The sequence below is a fragment of the Hoplias malabaricus genome, chromosome 5, assembly GCF_029633855.1.
Source record: "Hoplias malabaricus isolate fHopMal1 chromosome 5, fHopMal1.hap1, whole genome shotgun sequence".
Lineage (NCBI taxonomy): Eukaryota > Metazoa > Chordata > Actinopteri > Characiformes > Erythrinidae > Hoplias > Hoplias malabaricus.
Window position 1 is genome coordinate 44,570,778 of NC_089804.1, and position 24,021 is coordinate 44,594,798.

The following is a 24,021-nucleotide window of genomic DNA, read 5'->3' on the forward strand; positions in this document are numbered from 1 at the left end:
GGGTTTCCTCCGGGTGACTGTCTGTGAGGAGTGTGGTGTGTTCTCTCTGTGTCTGCGTGGGTTTCCTCCGGGTGACTGTCTGTGAGGAGTGTGGTGTGTTCTCCCTGTGTCTGCGTGGGTTTCCTCCGGGTGCTCCGGTTTCCTCCCATAGTCCAAAAACACACGTTGCAGGTGGATTGGCGACTCAAAAGTGTCCGTAGGTGTGAGTGTGTGAGTGAATGTGTGTGTGTGTGTGTTGCCCTGTGAAAGACTGGCGCCCCCTCCAAGGTGTATTCCTGCCTTGCGCCCAATGATTCCAGGTAGGCTCTGGACCCACCGCGACCCTGAACTGGATAAGGGTTACAGATAATGAATGAATGAATGAATGAATATTCCCTTTGAGCGAAATTTGGAAAAATACCTCAGAAATCTCTGAACAGGACCATCCTTATACATTCACAATTTACTGAAAACAAATATGAATGACACCTTTTGAACCCTGTATTTGTCCATCCCTCCCATGTACAAAGCTCAGGAATAGGGATTTGATTCAGTGTACTCAAAAGGAAGCCATAATGGTTCAAATGTGTGCCATTGTCTGGGAGCAGTCACCATCCAAAGCATGGGGACTACTCCCAGCCACCTGGAACAATATGTGTGAGAGAAAATGACTCTAATTGCGGCATATGCCTCCATCGTGACAGATAAATTAGCTACTGTCTGCATGCTGAGCTAAGAAGCCTCCCTTTTTAGCTCTTCAACAGAATGACAAAATGCTCCTTGTTTTGTCCCCATACTCCACATGACGAATCGTGGCACAGAAATCATGTTGACCAAAGCAAAGGTGGAAGGCAGAAGAGATCAGGATCTTCTTTGGTGAAGTACAGTTGTCACAGCCTTTTCAGCTTTGATCCGTGGTACGATGTTAATGAACATTAACTGATAACATTGCACTGTTCCCAGGCCCTCGTTGAAAGATGTTGCAAGTCATGTTTGGAAATGTCTCTTATCCCCTCTTTGTTTTCCACTCTTCCAGATGGGCATAAATATGGATATTTGACCCACTTTCAAGCAGCTGGTTCCACATTAACTTCACAGGGCCTGGGCGGATCTCGGTGGAGGTGGCAAACAAAAGCTCAGCTGGTTGGTGCCAGCCATGTTGAAAAGCTGCAGATGGGTTTCGTATTGGTTTATGTCGAATATAGTGGGCCGCTGGAATGAACGAAACCTTGGCATTGCTTCCTGCCTATTCCTTCTGGTGAGGGAGGAATGCCAAGAGCTGAACCCCATTGGCGATGTCAGGCCAATGATGAACTGGGCTCAGGATGGTCCCCTAATCACAAATTGGGCTCACAGTCATATGCAAAAGTCTGAGAAACTCTAGTCAATCACGTTTGCAGGAGTTAACATGTGGCTTGTAGAAAAGTTGTGGCCCATTTCATGTTTCATTCCTTCATTCATTATCTGTAACCGTTTATCCAGTTCAGGGTCGCGGTGGGTCCAGAGACTACCTGGAATCATTGGACGCAAGGCGGGAATACACTCTGGAGGGGGCGCCAGTCCTTCACAGGGCAACACAGACACACACACACACACACATTCACTCACACACTCACACCTACGAACATTTATAAGTCACCAATCCACCTACCAACGTGTGTTTTTGGACTGTGGGAGGAAACCGGAGCACCCGGAGGAAACCCATGCGGACACGGGGAGAACACACCAACTCCTCACAGACAGTCACCTGGAGCGGGAATTGAACCCACAACCTCCAAGACCCTGGAGCTGTGTGACTGCAACACTACCTGAATTGTATAGACATGTTTTTTTTTTTAAATGACAGTTTGTAAAATTTGACTAAATATTTAAATTCTCTTGCCTAGCAGCTCCCACTTTTCTGTGTTTTTCAGGGTTTATTCAAGGTATTTTTTGGAGTTTGGGATTGTCATTCCGAGGTTGTGTTGGGTATTACATTCTCTGTATGTGTGTGGTGTGTGTGTGTATATGTATGTGTGAGATGTGTGAGAGCACATGTTAGTAGGTGGATTGGCGACTCAAAAGTGTCTGTAGGTCTGAGTGTGTGGGTGAATCTGTGTGTGTTGCCTTGTGAAGGACTGGCGCCCCCTCCAGGGTGTATTCCTGCCTTGCGCCCAATGATTCCAGGTAGGCTCTGGACCCACCACGACCCTGAACTGGATAAGCAGTTACAGATAATGAATGAATGAATGAATGTTTTATTTATTAAAATGCTTAATCTTACAAGAAATGTAACAATTTCAAACATTCTGCATCTTATATTTTGTAACCAAATCACCTCCACACTACTATAGTCACTCCCCTTTATTTGGAGCAAATTCCTTCACCTCAGAACCATTTTCTGACCATACTTGTTGCTGTGCCTAAATGACTCATGTAATTATTGAATTCCATATTATGAGTAATTGCATGCCATCATTACATAAGCGAGTCAGAATATCACTGTTATCACAAAATTTATTTTAGCATTTTAAATATTATATTGATATTATCATGAACAATACAGCCCTAATATGACCCTAACACAGCACTACTATGTAATTTTGGAGGAGGGTACGTGTCTGGAGCAGGGTGTGGATAACAGTTGTTTTAACAAACTACACTAACACAACAATCGCATGGTTTCCTTGTCAACACATTAAACTCGTTGATCGTGAACACACCTGTGCAGAAAACCCAAGTCCCGTACGAGTAAATAGTTTTTGCTAGAGTTACAGACAGTGTAAATAAAGCTAGAGTGGAGTTCTTAAAGTCCTGTTTATACCTAGAATTTACATTACATTCTTGGACACTTGTCCAAATGCAACTTTAGTTCATGTATTTTCTTTAAAAATACATTTTCTTTTTTGAACACCAACAAAAATAAAATGTGGTAAAATTATGCACCATATTGTCACTCTCCAGTGAAAAACATGCATCTCTATTTCTGTGAATTTTTAGTTTACTACTTTTAGTTTTAGTTTGAACACAACAGCTTTCCTTCAGAATGTGTCAACATGTCATGTCGAATGAACCAACTGCTCAGAAATTACTTGGAATAAAACCTTTCTATATCCCATTGACTGTTGAGAAGAATTTTTCTTTCTCTTGTAAGTCACTATTTTATAGATTCATGTTTTCTCTGGACAGCGACTATGAGATCTACCCTTGAAGCTCTCATCACTGTGACAGTGGAAGGTCCCACAACATTGTCCATTTTTGTCCATTGTCCAAATGTTTACAAGTGAACTAGAATTACTGTTCCCCACTATATTATTGACTTCACCACAAAACACTTACAACATTAAAAGCAACGGGCCATATTTGGGACATGGTACACTGCCACCTTGAAATCGCACTCATGCCCTGATATGATTTTGAGAACAAAGATAGTGAAACCTCAACTTCTGTCATCTAAAATCACCAGAGCTTAACCTATGAATTAACTGGTGGCACCCAGAGAAACCAAAAATACACCTGACTGATGTGTCCTACAATTAAGGCAGCAATCCTCCAAAAGCCCCCTACTTATCCTGCTCCATGTAGAGTCCTCACGCAGTGGGAGCAGTCCTGGCCGGCATGCATTACGGAGCCGTGCCTGGCTTCTCTTAATGGGTCTAAGGCTAATTACGGCGTGCCAGGAGACGTTAGCGGCTAATCAGTTTCCACTGATTGAGAGCGAGCATTAGCAGTTGTTTGGAGTGTTTTGAGAAAGGCAGACTGCCATGTGATGCCCATCTTACTGAGCCCATCAAACCACCAAGAAACCACAAAAGACCACCAAGAAACCACCAAAGCCAAACTACAGGACCTCTACTGTCAGGTAGACAGAAGCATAAGCCATTAGATGTCTAAAATCAGAGCCTTTTCCTTATATATTTGGTTCATATTATATAAAGCTGCCTAGTAAATTACACAGTAATAAATAGGGAATTACTGTACATTTGCATATAATTAACATTTTGTAGTGAGGGGTTCAAGGTGGCATGTTGGATTTTTGCTGTTTGTTTCACTGTCAGGTTATTTATTTCTCAGTATCAAGAATGAATGGATATAATATAATATAATTAAAATATAATTAACATAATCAGCCAAAACATGAAAATGACCTTGCATCTACACACACTGTCCATTCTACTTTTTTGTAGCTCTACAATAATAAATTGCTGCTCTGTATACATTGTTTACTCTACCACATCTATCTCAGATCTCAGTCAGTAAAGATTATATGGCTTCTTCACATACTTACACACCCATATCATTATATCTTCTTGTTATAGTGAAGGATGGACACAAATGTTATGATTCCCATATATTTGTGAATCCTTACCTTGTCTGTGGATAATAAACTACAGCCTGGTCATCAGTTGATTTAGAATTTCTTTTCAGCACCATGGACAGAGAGATAGGCTAAAACATTCCAAACAATAGTGTAATAATACAGTAATTACATAGTAATTATATAACCTAACCATATATTATTATTTTTATTACTGTATTATTATTATATTAGTGCTCAAAAAATGTGGTCTTACCTCTACACTGGAATCAAACCAGTGATGGATGGACCCAAAGCCTAGTGGATTTTCTGAAAAATGACAGCTGTATTATGTCAGAAGTTTTCCCTTTGCATTTCTTCTTCATGTGGACCTTAAATCTGATGTCCCCCAAAATATATATTTTAATGTAGTAATGGAAGTTTGGTCTCTGTCTTTTGCAACATTCTGCAAAATTAAGAAATAATTCAACAATGTATAAGGCATATATGCAGTCGAGAAAATATGTGGGTTTAAGTGGGGTGTTTATGTGTACGCTGTGGATGGTGGAATATATTACACTTAACTTCACAAAATTACAAGCCCATTTAGATACTTAAACATGCAAGCAGATGCACATGTGTATTACCATGGTAATCTTCACAGCAGCTCAACTGTACCTGGCTGAGCTCCGCAGTTTTTTGTTATGTATTTTCTTGATGAATACATGTACGCAATTTGCCAGGCTCACAGTCTCACCTCATCTATTGCCAAGCTAGCAGAAATACAACTGGAATGGAGGGTGAAGATTGATGGGAAGATATTCTGAAAGCAGGCTGGTAGGGATTAGTCTATAACAGGATGTAGCTGGTTAATTAATTCGGGAGGGCTATACTAATCTTGTAATCTGAATTTCTAATGATTTTAGCGCAGGAACAAGAAGCAGGTGTTCACAAACTGGATTCGCCGTGACTGTCCTACCTAATTTCTCTGTACCTGACTAATTAGACAATGTGTGGCAGGGAGTTTTCACATTTGGAAGCAACTATGAGAAGCTAATCAGTCAGGAGGAGTTTTGGGAAATATGTATATTAATAACAAATGCAATACTAATTACAATAATCATAAAGGATGCACTGGAATTTTGAAAATGTTGCAGTATATGAATAAAAAAATGTTTATACATAGGTGTTGATAGGTTGTGTGTATGTGTGTGTGTGTGTGTGTGTGTGTATGTATGTATATGTGTGTGTGTGTGTGTGTGATATGTAGATATTCTAGCATAGTAACCCAGCATCACCAACCATCATCATTCTACAGTACAGTAACTACATGATATACATTGAACTGTCAATCAAAACAATAGTTGTGTGATATGATTCCAAAATCTTTTTGATCCCTCACTCAGATCATCAGTTGACTCAGAAATGCTTTTCAGTACCATGGACAGAGAGGGAGTAAGATTAATACTATTTTAAGCAGTAATGTAATAATATAGTAATAATGCATTAATAACTTAATATTAAAATATTAATAACATACATAATTACTGTAAATAACTATTATTACTATATTATTACATTATATTATTACACTATAATATTGGAGTTAAAATATATTAAGACAGCTCTGTAACCACTGGTCAATCTTAAGGTTATTTAGATATCGATTCTGGACACATAGATGTGTGCTAATTACATTAAAAATGACATATACTGGGTGCTACTGGCCTGACACTATCCTAGCACATGGAGCATGGTGAAGTTACGTACACATATAGTTTTTTTTTTTTTTTTTTTTATTTCAAATATGTATTGTAATGCTGGACTTAAGCAAGAAAAACATACTGTGATTTCCCAGTGGAGCTTGTGTTTGGAATTGGCTTGACCTGTGACTCCATCTAGAACTACAGTGGGCTCCCTCAGTGGTGGATGAGACTGTTACGGAGAATTGGGGGGTGGGAGTGTGTGAACGGTGGTGTGTACAGTGGGCCGTCTCCCCTGGGGACGGCACTGTTTCTGCATTAGCCCCATGCTGGGAGCTGTAGTGATGACACCAGCAGCCTATTATTAATGAAGAGAGTGAGAGAGAGAGAGAGAGAGAGAGAGGGTTAAGGTAGTAAGAGAGGGAGAGAGTGGTGGCTCTCCAGCTGAATATTTTAAAGCCTCTGTCAGAGGGAAATCAGCACACTCCCCCAGCAGCCCCTAACAGCCTCCAGGGAGTGAGTCATGCAGCATGAATTTGGGGGAATGCTTCCCCTCCAGCACATGTGTTTGACTCCGGTGAGGGATTGCTGAGGATTTACCCAGGAATTAGAACTGTATAGCCATGCATTATTGAGGACAACTGCCAATAAAACCAAACAAACCAAAAATCCATTTTCTGATTAGCAGGATCATTACTGTCTGTTTTTCTAAATTGGCGTGTACCATATATATACACACATTTACGATAAAACAACAGCAGCTGTGGTTGCCAAGATTTCGTAAAATATATGGTGAAAATTTATATGACAGTATTATTTTTGGCAATCATAAAATTTACACTCAAGAACTTTGTTTACAGTACTTTTCAGTTAAAAACACACGCCATGAAATTAACATGTAAGTAGTGTGAAATGAGAGAAGTCTCAGCTCCTCCTTTGACAATTGTACTGCCCATAATGGTATGTGAATTTAACAGTGACATAATGTTTTTTTTTTTTTTTTTTTTTTTTTTTTTTTTACAGTAAAGAGATGCAAAAACTAGTGTTTTAACTGATAAAAGTGTCTATGATATTTCACTGTTCCAGGAACTGTTTACAAGAATTTTTGATTTTACAGTCATTTACTGTCATTTAATGACATTTTTACAGTATGAGTGAGTGAACTACAAGCCAGGTCCATGAAGTGCTTCACATCTAAAATCAAGGTGAAATATACAACAGCCTTGAAATGCCACTATGGACCTCTCTTACTATCATGGGCCTGTCTTGCTACTACTGAATTATCTTACTACTATCGACACATTGTGATGCTATGCACTTGACTTGCTACTATGAACCTGTCTCGCCACACTTCTTTGCAACAATGGACTTGTCATGCCACTATGGACCCCTCTTGCTGCTCTGTATACGCATGTTGCTACTATACCAATTTGGACCAATATATTTATATATTATTATTATTATTATTATTATTATAGCTTTAAATGTATTGAGAATTAAAACAAAAATCAAAATTTATATCCCCAGTTGAGCAAGCCAAAGGAGACAGTGGCAAGAAAAAACTCCCTTGAAGCTGGAGCACAAAACCCAATACCTTGGAAGAAACCCATCCTCCTCTGGTCAAATAAATGAAAAAACAATAGAGTTTAAATTTAAAACTGCAGGTAGAAGCAGCCTTATAATCTGTATAGATCATGGAAGTCTTTAGTGAGTGTTTGCTGAATTGTGCTGCATGGTTTTGACAGGGCCACAGATGTAGTGTGAAGGTACAAAGTATAGCAGAAATTAGGAATGAAAGGCAGGTAACTGGTCTCAATGTAGGAGAGGAGGATTTATGGATTATAGAAAATATGTATATTGTCAGAGTGTGGTGAGCGGCTGTGGCAGATTTAACTACAACAGCTAAACTAAAAGGAGAGAACCAGCAGGTAACACAGACCTGGAGGCACACTGAAACGCTGGCATCCCCTGGTCCCACCATCAGCAAACCTGAGTGATCATGGGTTATTTTGTTTTTCTGTCATTTTATATTGTGATTGTTATTTAATCATTATTTTAAAATGCAGGAATTTTCACCAGAAGACAATCCATCAAGTTATAATATTAATAGTATTTAAAAGTTTCTTAACCTAAATAAAGGGTTCCTCTGTGAATGATGAAAGGGGTGTCTGGGGTGTAAAAAAACCCCATTAAATTCTTAGTACTGTGTAATAACTCACATGTGTGCAACACATCTGGGCAACAGCAAACTTGTGGTCAGAAACTGACCAATGATGAACATGGTAGAGCAGGGTTTGTTATATCATCTGGGATGGTAAGTCATCATGCTGAGCCTGAGCAAGGGGAGTCGCAACTGCAGCCAGCAACAATTTGGTCCAGACTTTGGCAGTAGAACGCTGAGAGATATCTGTAAAAGCTTGCTCAAAGAAGAGAGACGCCAGACCCGTAAAATCAATCCCACCTGACAGCAGGGGAGGAAGCGGGAGTCCAGCGATGCCATGCTTAGATTACTCTCCGGAGTGGAGCACACTCTTTCCGAGGCCCGATCGATAACGATCTATAAAAAATGAGCAGTCAAATGCATGTACACCCTGCATCACCAAGAATAATATAACTGCCAATGCTAGGTAGGTGCACTTAAAAGGAAAGAGATTAAAGAAATACAAACTGACATTGTGGGGTTATTTGATGCAGAGGTGGGTTGGAGGGGGGTGGAATTAAAAGAATGGAGAATGGAAACTTTCAACTCTAAAAATGTGCCATGTTGGCTGAGCAGGTGTCCTCAAACTTTTAGATATATGTTTTTTACAAAAAAAAAACCAAAAACAAAAAAACAAAACAAAAAACAAAAAAACAAAACAAAAACAAAACTGTTTGTAATGAATTGGTTATTTTTTATTTGTTTATTTATTTATTTACTTTTTTTTTTAAATGTTGGTATTCCACTTTACATTATTTATTTATTTATTTATTTGTTTATATATTATTAATGATGTGTTTGTTTGTTTATGCTTGTTTTTTTTTCTGTGTATTTTTAAAAATTGTTGATATGTTCATTTTACCCTGTCACCACACCATGAATTTATTTATTTATTTTGCAGTTTAGCAAATTTTTGACATTTTATTTGACATTATTATTTATATATTTATTATGTATAATTATTTATTCATTTTGTAATTACGCAGATTGTTGATATTTTTATTTTACCTTGTCACCATATATATTAATTTTATTAATTTATTTATTTACACAAAAAATCAACAAAATATTTTTTAATAATTATGTGTATATTTTTCTGATATGATTTATAAATTGTAACAAAAGGCTTTTCTAAAATGTAAATAAAATTCTAATGACATTTTAAAATTCTTATTTCAAACTAACAGTAATGTGTTTTATTTCTTAATATTTACAATAATATTAATTCAACATTATCCAACTTTTCCAATAGTTCCAGTAGTGTCCACTGTCTCCACTGGACCAGATGAGGTCTCAAGGGAGACGGACAAATACGCGAAGGAGGTGAACGTCAAATCCTTCCACCACACCCCAGCCCTGGGGGACAAGGTTAAACAGCCGGAGACACATCCAACAGCCCAGAACCCTGGTCATGAATAAGTCACTGAGACATGCTGTCAGAGCGTAGCCGGGAAAGCTCAGCCGGGTGTGACCGAGGGGACGGGGATGGGGATGGATGTGTGTGTGTGTGTGTGTGGAGAAGGGGGGTGGTGGGTGGGTTCATCTCTAAAGTGACCTCAGAACGGGCAAAATACCCACTCCCTACAGCTGTCCACCTGATTCAGTGTTAAGACGTGAAGAAATGGAGAAAAACAGTTTTTTAAAGTATTAATTCTAATCCACTTTTTCTTAAACTATGTAATTGCTCCACTCTCACTGTTACTGGGGTCTCCTTCAATTGTACAGTGTACATCCAACAGTGAAGGCACATGCTACCAGCTCACCGGCCAGCTCAGCTCAAGACACTTGGAGGAGAACACTAACTACCCACATCTTTTATGTAATTTCAAGACCCCAGATCTTAAAATAGGACCAACCTTTTGACCACAATGCTTCTCTTGAGCCTAAGACTTAAGATCTGCAATGTTAGGGTAGGGCAGTCGTGGTGGCTGTGGGTGGGCATCGTTCCAACACAAATCTGGAAAGAAAATCTATTACAGCTACAGAATAAAGCCTAGAAGAGACAAATAGCCTGGCACCCATTTGTGTATTGAAGAAGATAGATACAGAAGTGAGGAGAGATAGGGGATGCGAGACAAAGAGACAGAGAGAAGTAGCAGCATTGAACATGTTTGCGGAGGCGTATTGTGGCTGTCGCTCAACTGTCTCCTGTGTGTGCTGAGCGCCCAGAGTCTTGTAGAGCTTGATTAAGAGCAGAGATGGGAGAAGTCAATGCAGTGTGTGTGTGTGTGTGGGTGAGCATCAGCCAAAGGACAGAAACGCACACACAGACACACATCATTGTACATATCACTTGTCTGTCACAGCGTGGTAGCACAGTGTGAGATACAGATGTAATTAAGGGTCCAAGCACTGAAAGTACAAGTTGCGAGATGTACTTTGAGAGTCTAAATTTAACAGAAATGGAACAGAGTTCCTCTCCAGAGTTGAGGTAGGTACTCCAAGAAGTAAGATATTACTTAGGTGGGCCTATATCGTATAGCTGGAATTGGGTCAGAAAAATATCATTAAATTATTAGATACCAGATGGAAAAGGCTGATCCACATACCGATCCGTATTCCAGTCCTCAGCTTCCTCTGGACCATGAATCAGCTGTAACTACATAACATCAACGATCCACATTCTTACATCACATCATAACATTACATTCATAACATCACATAATACCCTGAACCCACGGCTACTTCTGTAATTGAGGCTCTGTAAATGGGGAGAACATTTCAAAAACACGTGAGTATACAGTCGTAAAAATAAAACTGCTGCAGAGTTCTTTGATATATGACACTTCTGGTTCCATAAAAATATGTTTGTTTAAGAGCTGTGTAAAGAACCTTTTAGAGAATTAAAAATACATCACTCAATCTTAAGATTCTTCACACATTTAAATATATTAGTAAATATGGTTCTTTATAGAATCAAACTTTCTTCTAGGGCATTGTGACACCTATAATCATAAGAATGTACAATGTGAAGATTCACATTGTCAGTGCGGTTCTGTTTAACTCAAAACTGTGCTCTTAGAAAATACTGCCATCAAACTCTGAGCTGTGCAGCTTTTACTCTGTTCAGAATCTCATACTGTTTTATATCAAGTGTGTGTGTGTGTGTGTGAGGGAGAGAGAGAGAGAGAGTGAGAGCGAGATGGACAAACCATGACAACCTTGTCTGCTACAGATTCTTTTGTGTTCTATTGGAGGTTTTAGAAATGATATTTGCTATTAGAACACAGCGAGAGGGATATATATTGAGACAAATGAACAGAGGAAAGGCAATGCAGAGATGAGAAGTGAAAAAAGTAGAGAAATTAAAACAATATAAAGAGAAAATATGGTAACACTTTACAATAATGGTCCGTAATAACCTAGTCAGTATACAAGGACTGCTCATGAACAAATGCAGTAACTACTGGTAACAAGTAGGTTGTTATACCTTACAACTAATGAACAGACATATGTGTTCCCAAATCAAATCAAATTTTTACAACTGATGTTGTCACAAAGCAGCTTCACAGAATTCCAGTAAGACAGATTTTTGACATTAAATGTAAAAATGTGAGGTGAGCAAGCCAAGGGCGACAGTGGCAAGGAAAAATTCCCTCAGGTGAGGAAGAAACCTTTTTTTTTATATATATATGTTTCTTAAGTAGATATGAACTAAGTTGTTGGGCCACAGCATTTTCTCGATCTGGTTTTATTATCTGCTTTGTAGAATAGTGAGGGGGCATACATATATTATGACTAAGACGTAGTTCATATGAAATTAGCTAATGGTCAGAGATTGCTGAGGTTTAACTAAGTCTAAAGTGTGACTGCAGTAGTAAGTAGGCCCTGTTACATTTTGAGTAATACCAATAGAGTCTAGGATTGAAGTAAATGCCTTTTTAGTGAGTCATCTGCCTTCTCAAAATGGATATTGAAATCTCCTACAATTATAACTTTATCACTGCACTCAGCTAAATTTGCAGCGAAATCACTGAATCATTTAAGAAATTCTGAGTAAGGCCCTGGTGGTCTGTAAATGTTACATAATAAAAATGCGTCCTTTATTGTGACTGGATTTGTAATAATAGTGGAGAGAACCTCAAAAGAAGTGAAGGTGTCACATTGTTTAAGACTGATGTCTAAGGTATTTTGGTAAATTACACATACTCCACCTCCTTTGCCTGATAATCTTGGGCTATGTACATAATTATAGTCTAGAGGGGTGGCTTCATTTAGTGCTGAATATTCATTTGGTCTAAACCACGTTTCAGTGAGATAGAAAACGTACAATTTATGATCACTTATAATATCATTTACGATGGCTGCTTTTGAGTTTATTGATCTTATATTGAGTAACCCAAATTTTAGTTTTAGTTGTTGCAGCTATCATATGTGTATGATTTAATATTGATTAGGTTGTTGAAACAGAATAATTTTGTTTTGTACTTCTACATTTAATTCGGTGGAAGACACAGTCTCACAGTCAGTTTAGAGTGTCTGACTGCAGCCTGGTCCCGGCTCTGGATTGTCAGCAGATGTTTACACTACTCTGCTGACTAACTAAAAGACTATGTGCTATGCTGCAAGAAAGTAAGGCAGTATCCTCCCACGTTGGGTGGATACCATCCCTACCTATAAGACCAGCCTTGACCTCGAAATGTAACCAATTATCTATATAAGTCCACTTGATTTTCGAAACACCACTTGGAGATCCAGCAGTTTAAAACCAAAAGTCTGCTGTAGGCTTCAGCGCCGTGCCGCATTGGGTTAATATTTTAGTTAATATTGAATTAATTCATAATTGTTTTACAACAATTCCTTAGATACTTAGTAACTATACATGATCAAGTCAAGAACTAATATAGTAACTATATGTGGACAAATCATCAACTAATATACAAACCTGATTCCAAAAAAGCTGGGACACTAAACACATTGTGAATAAAAACTGAATGCAATGATGTGGAGGTGGCAAATGTCAATATTTAATTCGTAATAGAACATAGATGACAGATCAAAAGTTTAATCTGAGTAAATGTAACATTTTAAAGGAAAAATATGTTGATTCAAAATTTCACAGTGTCAACAAATCCCAATATTTCCAGCAATAAGTGGCTGGAAAAAGGAAATTGAGCATATAACGAACAGCTGGAAGACCAATTAACACTAATTAGGTCAATTGACAACATGATTGGGTATAAAAAGAGCTTCCCAGAGTGTCAGTGTCTCTCTGAAGCCAAAATGGTAAGAGGATCACCAATTCCACCATTGTTGCACAGAAAGATAGTGCAGTGATACCAGAATGGTGTTACCCATCGTAAAATAGCAAAGACTTTTAAATTATCATCATCAACCGTGCATAACATCATCAAAAGATTCAGAGAATCTGGAACAATTGCTGTGTGTAAGGGTCAAGGCCGTAAAACTCTACTGGATGCTCGTGATCTCCGGGCCCTTAAACGTCACTGCACCTCAAACAGGAACGCCACTGTCAAGGAAATAACAGAATGGGCTCAGGAATACTTCCAGAAAGCATTGTCAGTGAACACAAACCACCGTGCCATCCATCGTTGCCAGCTGAAACTCTACAGTGCATGGAAGCCATTTCTAAGCAAGCTCCACAAGCTCAGACGTTTGCACTGCGACAGGGGGCTTTTAAAATGGAGTGTGGCAAAATGGAAGACTGTTCTGTGGTCAGATGAGTCACAATTTGAAGTTCTTGCCATGTCATCCGGACCAGAGAGGACAAGGATAACCCAAGTTGTTATCAACACTCCGTTCAGAAGCCTGCATCACTGATGGTATGGGGTTGCATGAGTGCTTGTGGCATGGGCAGCTTGCATGTCTGGAAAGGCACCACTAATGCAGAAAACTATGTTTAGGTTCTAGAACAACATATGCTCCCATCTACACGTCATCTCTTTCAGGGAAGACCCTGCATTTTTCAACAAGATAATGCCAGACCACACACTGCAGCAATCACAACACCATGGCTACGTAGGAGAAGGATCCGGGGACTGAAATGGCAGCCTGCAGTCCAGATCTATAGAGAACATTTGGCGCATCATAAATAGGAAGGTGCGACCAAGAAGGCCCAAGACGATTGAACAGTTAGAGGCCTGTATTAGACATGAATGGGAGAGCGTTCCTATTTCTAAACTTGAGAAACTGGTCTCCCCTGTCTGTTGAGTGTTGTAAGAAGAAGGGGGGATGCCACACCGTGGTAAAAAATGGCCTTGTGCCAACTTTTTTGGGATTTGTTGATGCCATGAAATTTTGAAACAACATATTTTTCCCTTAAAATGATACATTCTCTCAGTTTAAACATTTGATCTGTCATTTGTGTTCTATTCTGAATAAAATATTAGATGTTGGCACCTCCACATCATTGCATTCAGTTTTTATTCACAATTTGTTTAGTGTCCCAACTTTTTTGGAATCCGGTTTGTAGTAACTATTTGGAGAAATCATCAACTAATATAGTAACTGTGGACAAATCATCAGCTAATATCTGTATGTGGACAAATCATAAACAAATAAAGTGGACAAATCATGAACTAATATAGTAACTATATGTTGACAAATCATGAACGAACTTAGGAACTCTGCATGAAAGTTTCCCACTTTACAATAGGGGCACAAATATTCATAATTAGTGATGAAAGTATTAGTAGCAAATTATTACTACTATTAATTAGTCATGATTATTCCAGCATTCTAAGTAAGTGATCAACCCAACACTCTCCCAAAAAATTTACTTACTTGAAAGTTACTTGAAAGTTCACGGTTCATAGTATTTTCTCACATTAACTATTTTTTCTTAGCTTTGTAGTCTAACCATGTTGTATTATATGAAATAAATAATAAATACCTGTGATGAAATAACCTAATGTACACATGCTAATTTTTTTTTTCATTTGGGAATCATCTGAGCCTGTAATCAGTTTAGTAATCTTATGCTACTGTTCCTAATATATATGCAGTTTGTTTTGGTGAAGTTGTGAAAATGTATACAAAACTAAAACATACTACTACAACCATTACATTAATAAATGCATACTATAATACTTAAAATCATACCATACATTAGTTCCTGTATTGCTTAATAATTTGTCCTTGATATGTTCCCATAGGATTTCATTGTTCTTGTTTCATATGTTTTTTTTTTTTTTTTTATGTAGTCATTTGTCCACATATAGTTACTACATTGGTTTATGATTTGTCCATGTATAGTATTTAAGGTTTAGTTGTAAAACAAAACAAAAAAATTAATTCAGTATTAACTATTAAGGGAACACATGATTAATTGTTCATTAGTTGTAAGGCATAACAACCTACTTGTTACCTGTAGTTACTGTATTTGTTCATGAGTTGTCCTTGTATAGTGACTAGGTAATTAAGGACTCTTATTATAAAGTATTGCCAAAAAAATAGATTTCTAGTCATTTTTTGTTCTCATATAGATGTGGATATTTTTTGAAAATGCTGTTGGAGTTGTTGAGGAGGTATTTTGAAAATGTTTTTGAAAGGGTCTGTTCTAAAACCTAGTGAGCTGTCTACATAGAGATCATTTTAAGTCATAATGTGCTCCCAACACATAGGCTGTCCCAAGTCTTAGATACATTACACATCCAGCCATCCTTAATTTGGCTGAATTTTAAGGCAGCATTGAACTGTTCCTCAGTTGCTAATTTAATCCCATGATGCAACGCAAGAACAAATCCCATCTATTTCACTTTTTTCCAAAAAAGCACTAGATCTGAAAACCAGAATCCATCATGCTGACATACTGAGGCGATGCTGAGCAGCTGAGGTTGCATTCCATGGTTGGGGAAAAGCCATGACACAATCGGTTTTTAACTAGAGCATCTCAATTATCTGCCTTCACTAAAGCTCATTAGATTTTGGAACAGAGCTAAAATGTTATCTTCATGTTACTGATGTTTTCAAAATATATGTGTGGACTAGGCCTCGGTGAGCACATAACATTAGCTAGTAGTTTGACTAGATTATGCCCTGGTATAATCTGCCATCCAGAAAATAGTGCTGACAAGAAAACAATAGAATAAATGTGTGGGCTTAAATGTTAACCTTAAGGACCTGATAAAATGCAGATCAGCCCATCACTATATTACACCCTGTGTATTTTCATGTGTGCCCATTGTATACTCATTGAACCCAAATTGCTGCAAACCTGGGCAAACCTCAGGTTGATATGTAAATCATTACAGGATTAATCTCTGCCTTATAAATAGATGACAGATACTACTTTTGAGTAGTGTACCTCTTGGTATGAGGTGGTTGCCTGCAGGATGTTCATTTCCTCAAACTGCCCAACAAATTGGTTTAAGCCATTCTGACTTAGGAATTGGAAGCAGTGGTGTCATAAAGGAAAAACCCGGAATGCCATGGTTTGGAACCATGTAGTCTTTAGCGATGGATCCAAGTTTTTTTGGGGTTCAAGTCGGGTTCAAGTATGGAGGCTTGCCCCAACTGCTGGTGTGATGGTATGGCGAGCCATCATATACAATAGTGATACAAAAGAACAGCTCAGTGATATCTGCAGGACATATGTTGCTTCTCATCGCAGGGCTTCCAACTGAAAGGAATGGCTCCGCCAGACCAAAACACCTGTCTCCAGATTTAAAACCACAGCATTTATGGGACTAGCGGTGCGGCCAGCTTTTGCGACCTAATAGTGTGCAGAATCTGCAGTCCAAGCTGCAACATCGGTGGACAAATGATGCAGGACATTACATTGAAATTGCATGCCTACATGTCCAACCATATTTCATCTCTATCCAGGCTAGAGGCAGCCCAACAGGGAACTAGATTGTGCAGTTGTCCCCAATAAGTGTATCATTTTGTTATAATAGTGTAAACTCTTACATATATATCATTGTTACATTCACGCATATGAAGTTTCATTAGATTCCAAGAACTCGTTTTTGTGTTGGCACAGGAATTGCACACTTTACTGTAGAATGATGCTCCATCCAGTAATTCTTGGGTATGTCACGCTTTAAAGATACTACATACCATGTTAACCCCTATAACACTTTTCCTCATGTCAATAAGTGCAGGGAGCTTACTAATATACCACAGAAAACCCATTTACCAAAATAATTACAGTAGATGTTACTGACATGCTGACCTAAAGGGAATACAGAGCTCCCTCCCATAGATCCCACTGGGACCCTCCTGCCTTCTCTTAATCACACTACAAATGACTTTGTTATTCATGTGAGAATATCTCCAGAGTTCATTTCCATTCCGCAGCAGCTGAGTTTTCTTTTCCTCTCCCAAGAAGACAAGAAGACAAGTACTTACTCAAGAGATTGGCCTTCATTGGGACTGTAGTATCATGTTGAAGCTGAATATTTCTCTGTTCTGCATTCTCACAAACACATATGTCAAGAGCGCGAGGGAGAGGGAGTGAGAGAGTGATGAAAACAGGAAAAGAGAGTCATGCTGACCCAGCCAGATGTGCTGCAAAGACACTTTGCATGTGGTTAGAAGCTCAATCAACCGACCACAATCCATCACGCAGCATCACTTGGCAGTCGTGGTTTTGATGAAAGCCTTATCAAGCAAACAAAATGATCCACACTCATCAGCAGCAAGGACAGATGGATGTTTAGAGGCAAACAAGTTGGGTCACTTTAAAAGTGTATTAGAGAGTTGGTCGACACCTAATGAGTGTGTTCAACTATTTTAAGGGACAGACATTTTGTGACATGGATGGTTAGTTGTATATACACAGCTTGCATAATGAATTCATTGATTTTGGTAAAGACTTCATCATGATCAGGGTCAAGGGTCACTGAACACACTTTGACAGGGCGCCAGACCACTACAGGGCATCACACACTTGTGAGACACACACAAAAATGAGAATTGAGAAGAAAAAGAACTGAGCAAATCTGACTCCTAACTGAACTGAGTTGTGGCTCGTTCTCATTTAAAGGAACAGGCACCGAAACTGGCCATTTTAAACAGAGCTGTTAGAATGCCACTGGTCCTACTGGTATTTTATGCAAAAGCAGGTCGCAGGCATTTCATGACTTGGGTAGCACTTGGGAAAATGACTAGAAGCTAAGGGCAGCGACATGTACATTACAGCCAAGTTCTGTCTCTCATGGCAGGGCTTCCAAATGGCATTTTTCAGCAGGATAATGTTTGCCCACACACAGCAGTGGTTTCCCAGAATTGCTTCTGTTAGATATTCCTTGGCCTGCCAGGTTGCCAGATGTATCACCAATCAAGCATTTATAGAACAAGCTGGCACACCAGTTCCTGCAACCTAAGAGTGTGCAGGATCTACAAACCCAGCTGCATCATCTTTGGGAACTGTGCTGCAGGATGTCATATGGAAATGTCATGTATGCCAACCTTATCTCATCTTGTATCCAGGCTAGAGGTGGCCCAACAAGGAACCTCCTTTCAGCTGTGCAGTTGTCCCCAATAAACGTATCTATTTCTCTAATATTGTAATCACTTACAAACTTCATAATTACATTCACACATAAAAAGTTTCATTCGATTCCAACAGCTCCTTTTAGGTGCGGTGTGCTGTTTTATCCTGGTACTTTGACTAAAGCATGTCAAGATATGTCAGAGACATCTCAATAAGACCCTGTGAACTGTGATTTATTTGAGGAAAATGTGATAGAAATGTCCCCTTTACATATCTGTAAAGTGAAATACAGATTCATTTATTGGTTGATTAAAACAAGTCACAAGGTCTGCCAATGGAGTAGGACACTCTCTGAATAAAATAGAAATATTCTATACTAATCATTGTATATTACAAATAATTAATACTGAAAAATATTATAAATATTAAGATATAATTTTCTGAGGTGATATGTGTTTGTCTCTCCATCATTCATTCACTCTTTATTCTTCCCCACTTCCTCTCTCTGTCTCTCTCTTTCTCCTCTATGCCCTTAGGCCTTGACCACAGGGAGTGGATCAAGCGTGCAGAGAAGCTGAAAACAAGGCTTTAAAAACTCACAAAGCAGCCGTGTTTTGGCCTTAATGGCATCCCTCCAAAAGGCGGAGAAATAGGCAGTAGTGAGAGGTCACTGACCCTTCCCTGTCCCAGGACCCCTGGGGGCAGAGAGAGAGAGAGAAAGAGAGAGAGAGAACAGCTGAAACACACTGCAGTGTAGAACACAAGGCAAGCAAGAGAAGCCTCTGGAACCCCGGGGCATCAATTTGTCCTCTATCAGGAATGCTGACCTGTAGTGGACGAGGACACAAAGGCAGCCTGCGAACGCACAGTGGAGCAGAAGAAAAGAGCATCCGCAGCAGCACCGCTGTGGGCCAATGAGGGCAGCACTTTGTACTGAGAAGCTCTTAGGAGTGGACTGAGTGAATGATGGGCCTTGAGGGCTGTCTGCAAACACAGGGACAGTTGCACGCTCCATAAAGCAACAGTAGCTCTGCAGCTGGAGATGACAAAGTCAGCAATGTCCATTATGTAGAATATGTGAATTTTACTGTTATGTGTAGCATGACATGCTCTAGAATATTCACACACACTCTAACGACAGCATTTCATGTGTCTCAACCTCTCTTAACAGCCTACCTCTGGATATGTATCTCATATAATCTTATGATGAGATGGAATGGAAAATGATGAGTGTACAGATCCAGAATAAGTCTGAACCATAATACTGTGCTATATTATCTCCAAAATACTCATAAAATATCCATAAACAATGAATTTGAATTACAAGCATGTGGACATACCCCAGAGGTTTAATCATTTTGCAGATGTAGACTCTGGAGTCCATATATACATGCATCTTCTTTTCCGCTTTTCCATTTCAGGGTCGCGGTGGCAACAGGGCGAGCAAAGAAGCCCAGACGTCTCTGTCCCTTGCAACATCCACCAATTCCTCCTGGGGGATCCCAAGGCGTTCCCAGGCCAGCCGGGAGATATAATCTCTCCAGCGTGTCCTGGGTCTACCCCGGGGCCTCCTTCCTGTTGGACGTGCTTGGCATACCTCCAGTGGGAGGCGTCCAGGAGGCATCCTGATCAGATGCCCAAACCACCTCAACTGACTTCTCTCAGTGCGAAGGAGCAGCAACTCTACTCCGAGCTCCTCCCTAGTCACTGAGCTCCTCACCCGTTCACGGAGAGTACGCCCAACGACCCATTGGAGAAAGCTCATTTCGGCCACTTGTATTCGCGAACTTGTTCTTTCGGTTATTACCCAGAGCTCATGACCATAGGTGAGAGTGGGGATGTAGACTGACCGATAAATTGAGAGCTTTGATTTATGGCTCAGCTCTCTCTTCACCACAACGGTGCAGTACAGTGACCGCATTACTGCAGACGCTGCATCTATCCTACGTTCAATCTCACCATCCCTCTTCCCATCACTCGTGAACAAGAACCCGAGATACTTGAACTCCTTCACTTGGGGCAGGTTCTCACCCCTTACCTGAAGGGAGCATGCCATCTGTTTCTGGGAGATAACCATGGCCTCAGACTTGGAGGTGCTGATCCGCATACCGACTGCTTCACACTCGGCTGCAAACTGCTCAAGTGAACGCTGGAGGCCTCCGTGCAAAGAAGCCAGAAGAACAACATCGTCCGCAAAAAGCAGAGATGCCACCTCCTGAGCTACTCGACGGAAGCCCTCCTCGACGGAAGCCCTCCTGCCCCAGGAACAGGAGTGGAGATAAGGCACAGCTCTGACGGAGTCCAACACGGTCATATGCCTTCTCCAAATCCACAAAGCATGTGTAGAGTGGAGTAGCAAATTCCCACGCCCCCCTCAATCATCTGTGAAAAAGTAAAGCGTTGTTCCATAGTTCCGAGTTCAGAATTTCACCATCCTTGCTGAGCACAGCTTGGACAGTGTCCCCCCTCCCCCTCCTGAGCTGTCGGAGTGTTTTCCAGAACCTCTTTGAGGCCGCCCGGAAGTCATTCACTCTGGAGTCCAGATATTGTTATTGGTGTAGTCTGCCTACCCAGGTGAGCATTAAACTAGTGTATTGTTAATATGTAACTGCATAGTTATAACTGGTCAGCTCTACTTGTGTAGCTACATATTAACAACACACACAACAGTGACTTAACGGTAATATATTAATTGTTACACTAGTACAACTTAGTATAGGTCACCTGAAAGCCAAACACAGAAGTAATGACACAAGTGTTTTATGGTAGTTACATTATAATTACATGTTATTACACAGGTATACATGTGTATTTACATAAGACTGACTACATGTTAATTCGTCTGTAAAGGTAAACAGACCATGAAAAGATACAGATTTTGATTTTCTATGGAGAATGTACACAAGCTTGGTGCAGAAGTGAATTTATGTTAGGCATGTTGGGTTAGGCATTGGAGATTAAATATTATTATAATTAATCAGGCTTTTTACAGAGCATGAAAGAGAACGACTGATTGCAGACAGTGCAGATTGTGGACGTTTGTGCCACACAAACTGTTTGGAGACCAGAACTGTCTTCACCATCACATACTGTGAGCGCAGTGTGTGGTGCAGGTGTGTGTAGTGGAGCTGCTGATTGACAGTGCTATTCCTTGGTGCTGGAGAGGATCCGGGCAGGAGGGAGAGGAGTATAAATATCCCCCGTATGCCTGATGTTCTCCTAATCAACACTTTTTATTTGCAGATACTCATTAGTCAGTGAGTGGAATGCCACGAAAGCTCAGCGAAATATGGTATCGGCATCTTCAGAACGTTCCAGGAATGCAGGAGCGTCTGCACAAATGCTTTATTTTGCTCTGTAAATTTTCATGTTTATTTCTGATTGAAGAGGTGAAAGGTGCTTGTGAGCACAGAGGATGTGTGTGTGTGTGTGAGTGTATGTGTGTGCATGTGTGCACGTGTGTGTGATTGTGTGTTTGGCTGATGCGGTGGCAGACTCTCTCATGTCTCTAAGCTTGTCAAGCACTCTGTTTCTTAATTAACGTCTGCTCTCCTCTGGCCCGGCTCCGAATCTACTGAGTAGCAGAGTGTGACAGGCAATGTGTCAACCATAGCACTGTATCCAAGGGTCAAAGGCAGAGTGTGTCTGTGTGTGAGGTGGACTGTCACCTTGTAGGGACCAAAATCTGTTTACATACTCACATTTTGGGGACTTGTGAACGCGTGGTCTCATAACGTATTTGGTGTACAAATAAGTTTTAAAGCATTTTTCTGTAACATATAATTGTAATATTGTGATTAAAATACTTTCCTGCACTCTATTAAAAATAAAAATGATCTGCTTTCCAAGAACCCAAAGCACTTACAATGATAAAAAAATCAAAGGACAAACAAAGACACAGCAATAGAAAAAACTACAAAACAGCACCAAAAAATAGAAAATATATAATATATATATAATAAACTTTAACTATAAAATATAATAAACCATCACTGTGGCACTGAATTAATAGCAACTAGTGCTGGTGTTAGCCACCTGCAAAGCACTTATCAAGCATCAGAGCATCAACCTCAGGCTTCCTCGATCCACAGACCCAGCTAAGAGAAATGGCAAAGACAATCAGGCAACTGAAAAACAGCAGTGAGGAAGACAGCAGGACTCTGGTCAACAGGCCCAGCTCACAGCAAGCAACAGCAGAGGAGAAACACCTGCTGAATGAAGGTACCCGCACAGGCAGCCAGACACAATTTAAACAAAATGACTGAACAAAAAGCAAACAAAACACGGGTAGAAATGCTCTGGTCTGGCAATGAGGTCAGACAGACAGACATTGTATCCAAATGTACGTGTGAGTTTTGGTTTAGATGATTAAAAGATGGCTATTTCCATGTTAGCAATTGTGAATGTACTGTGATAAGACTTTCACAATACGTTTAATTCTACACAAAATTTACCATAAAATGACAAAAAAGCAGGACAATGTTTGAATTCTGATTTACAAATATACACTACACAAAAACCCTTTCAAACTAATTTGTATGCAAAATAAATTCTCCTGTTATGTTAGTAGTAGTACACTGTAAAAAATGTGACCCATTAGTTACTTAAAATAAATATGGCAACAAAGTGACACGTAATATTAATGAGTAGATTCTAATTTTCCAACTTTTAAGTAACATTCATTGAATAAATTAACTATATTTAAGCAAGAAAATTATGTCAATGTTAATAAAATGCACAGTTAAAATGTGTTGGATTTAGTAATAACATGCCTAAATATGAATTAATATAGCTCAAAGATATTGAGTAAGTTCAACTTAATTTCACAAGGAAAGGACTATTTATGTGAGTAAACTTAATTAATATTTACTAAATATCTTGCAAGTATTGATTTACATTTACTAAATATCGGGCAAAAATGTAGTAGCATGTACTAGGATTCTGGAGAAAGCTTGTTTCTATTTACTAATTATAGTAACTTTACATCTATTCAATAATATCACGTGTCACTTTGTTGCCATATTTTTTTTTTATTTTAAATCTACTTAATTTGTCCTTTTTGTGCCATGTTCGAGTCAACAGGTCAATGTGCATAAAAATAATACCAGATAAACATTTATTCATCTCTTGCAACATTTATTCATACAAAAATTGAAAATTGATACAGCTACAACAAGGATCACAAGCAGAATATTTTTTGGGGATGTGATGCAAGATCAAAACTTGCTGGTCCACTTAAATCTCAACAATGTTTTGAGACTGCACTCATCTTATACCAGATCAATTTAATTAGGATTCAGTATTCACCTGCAAATAGATGAATATTAGCTTTAACTTCATAAGCAAGTGTAATGTTTTAGTGTTGGTCTTTTCTATTCATCTATTTGCAGGTGCATCCTGGGTCCTAATTAAATTGACTGGGTATAATTGTTAACAAAATATGATCTCTTGTATTTGAAATACA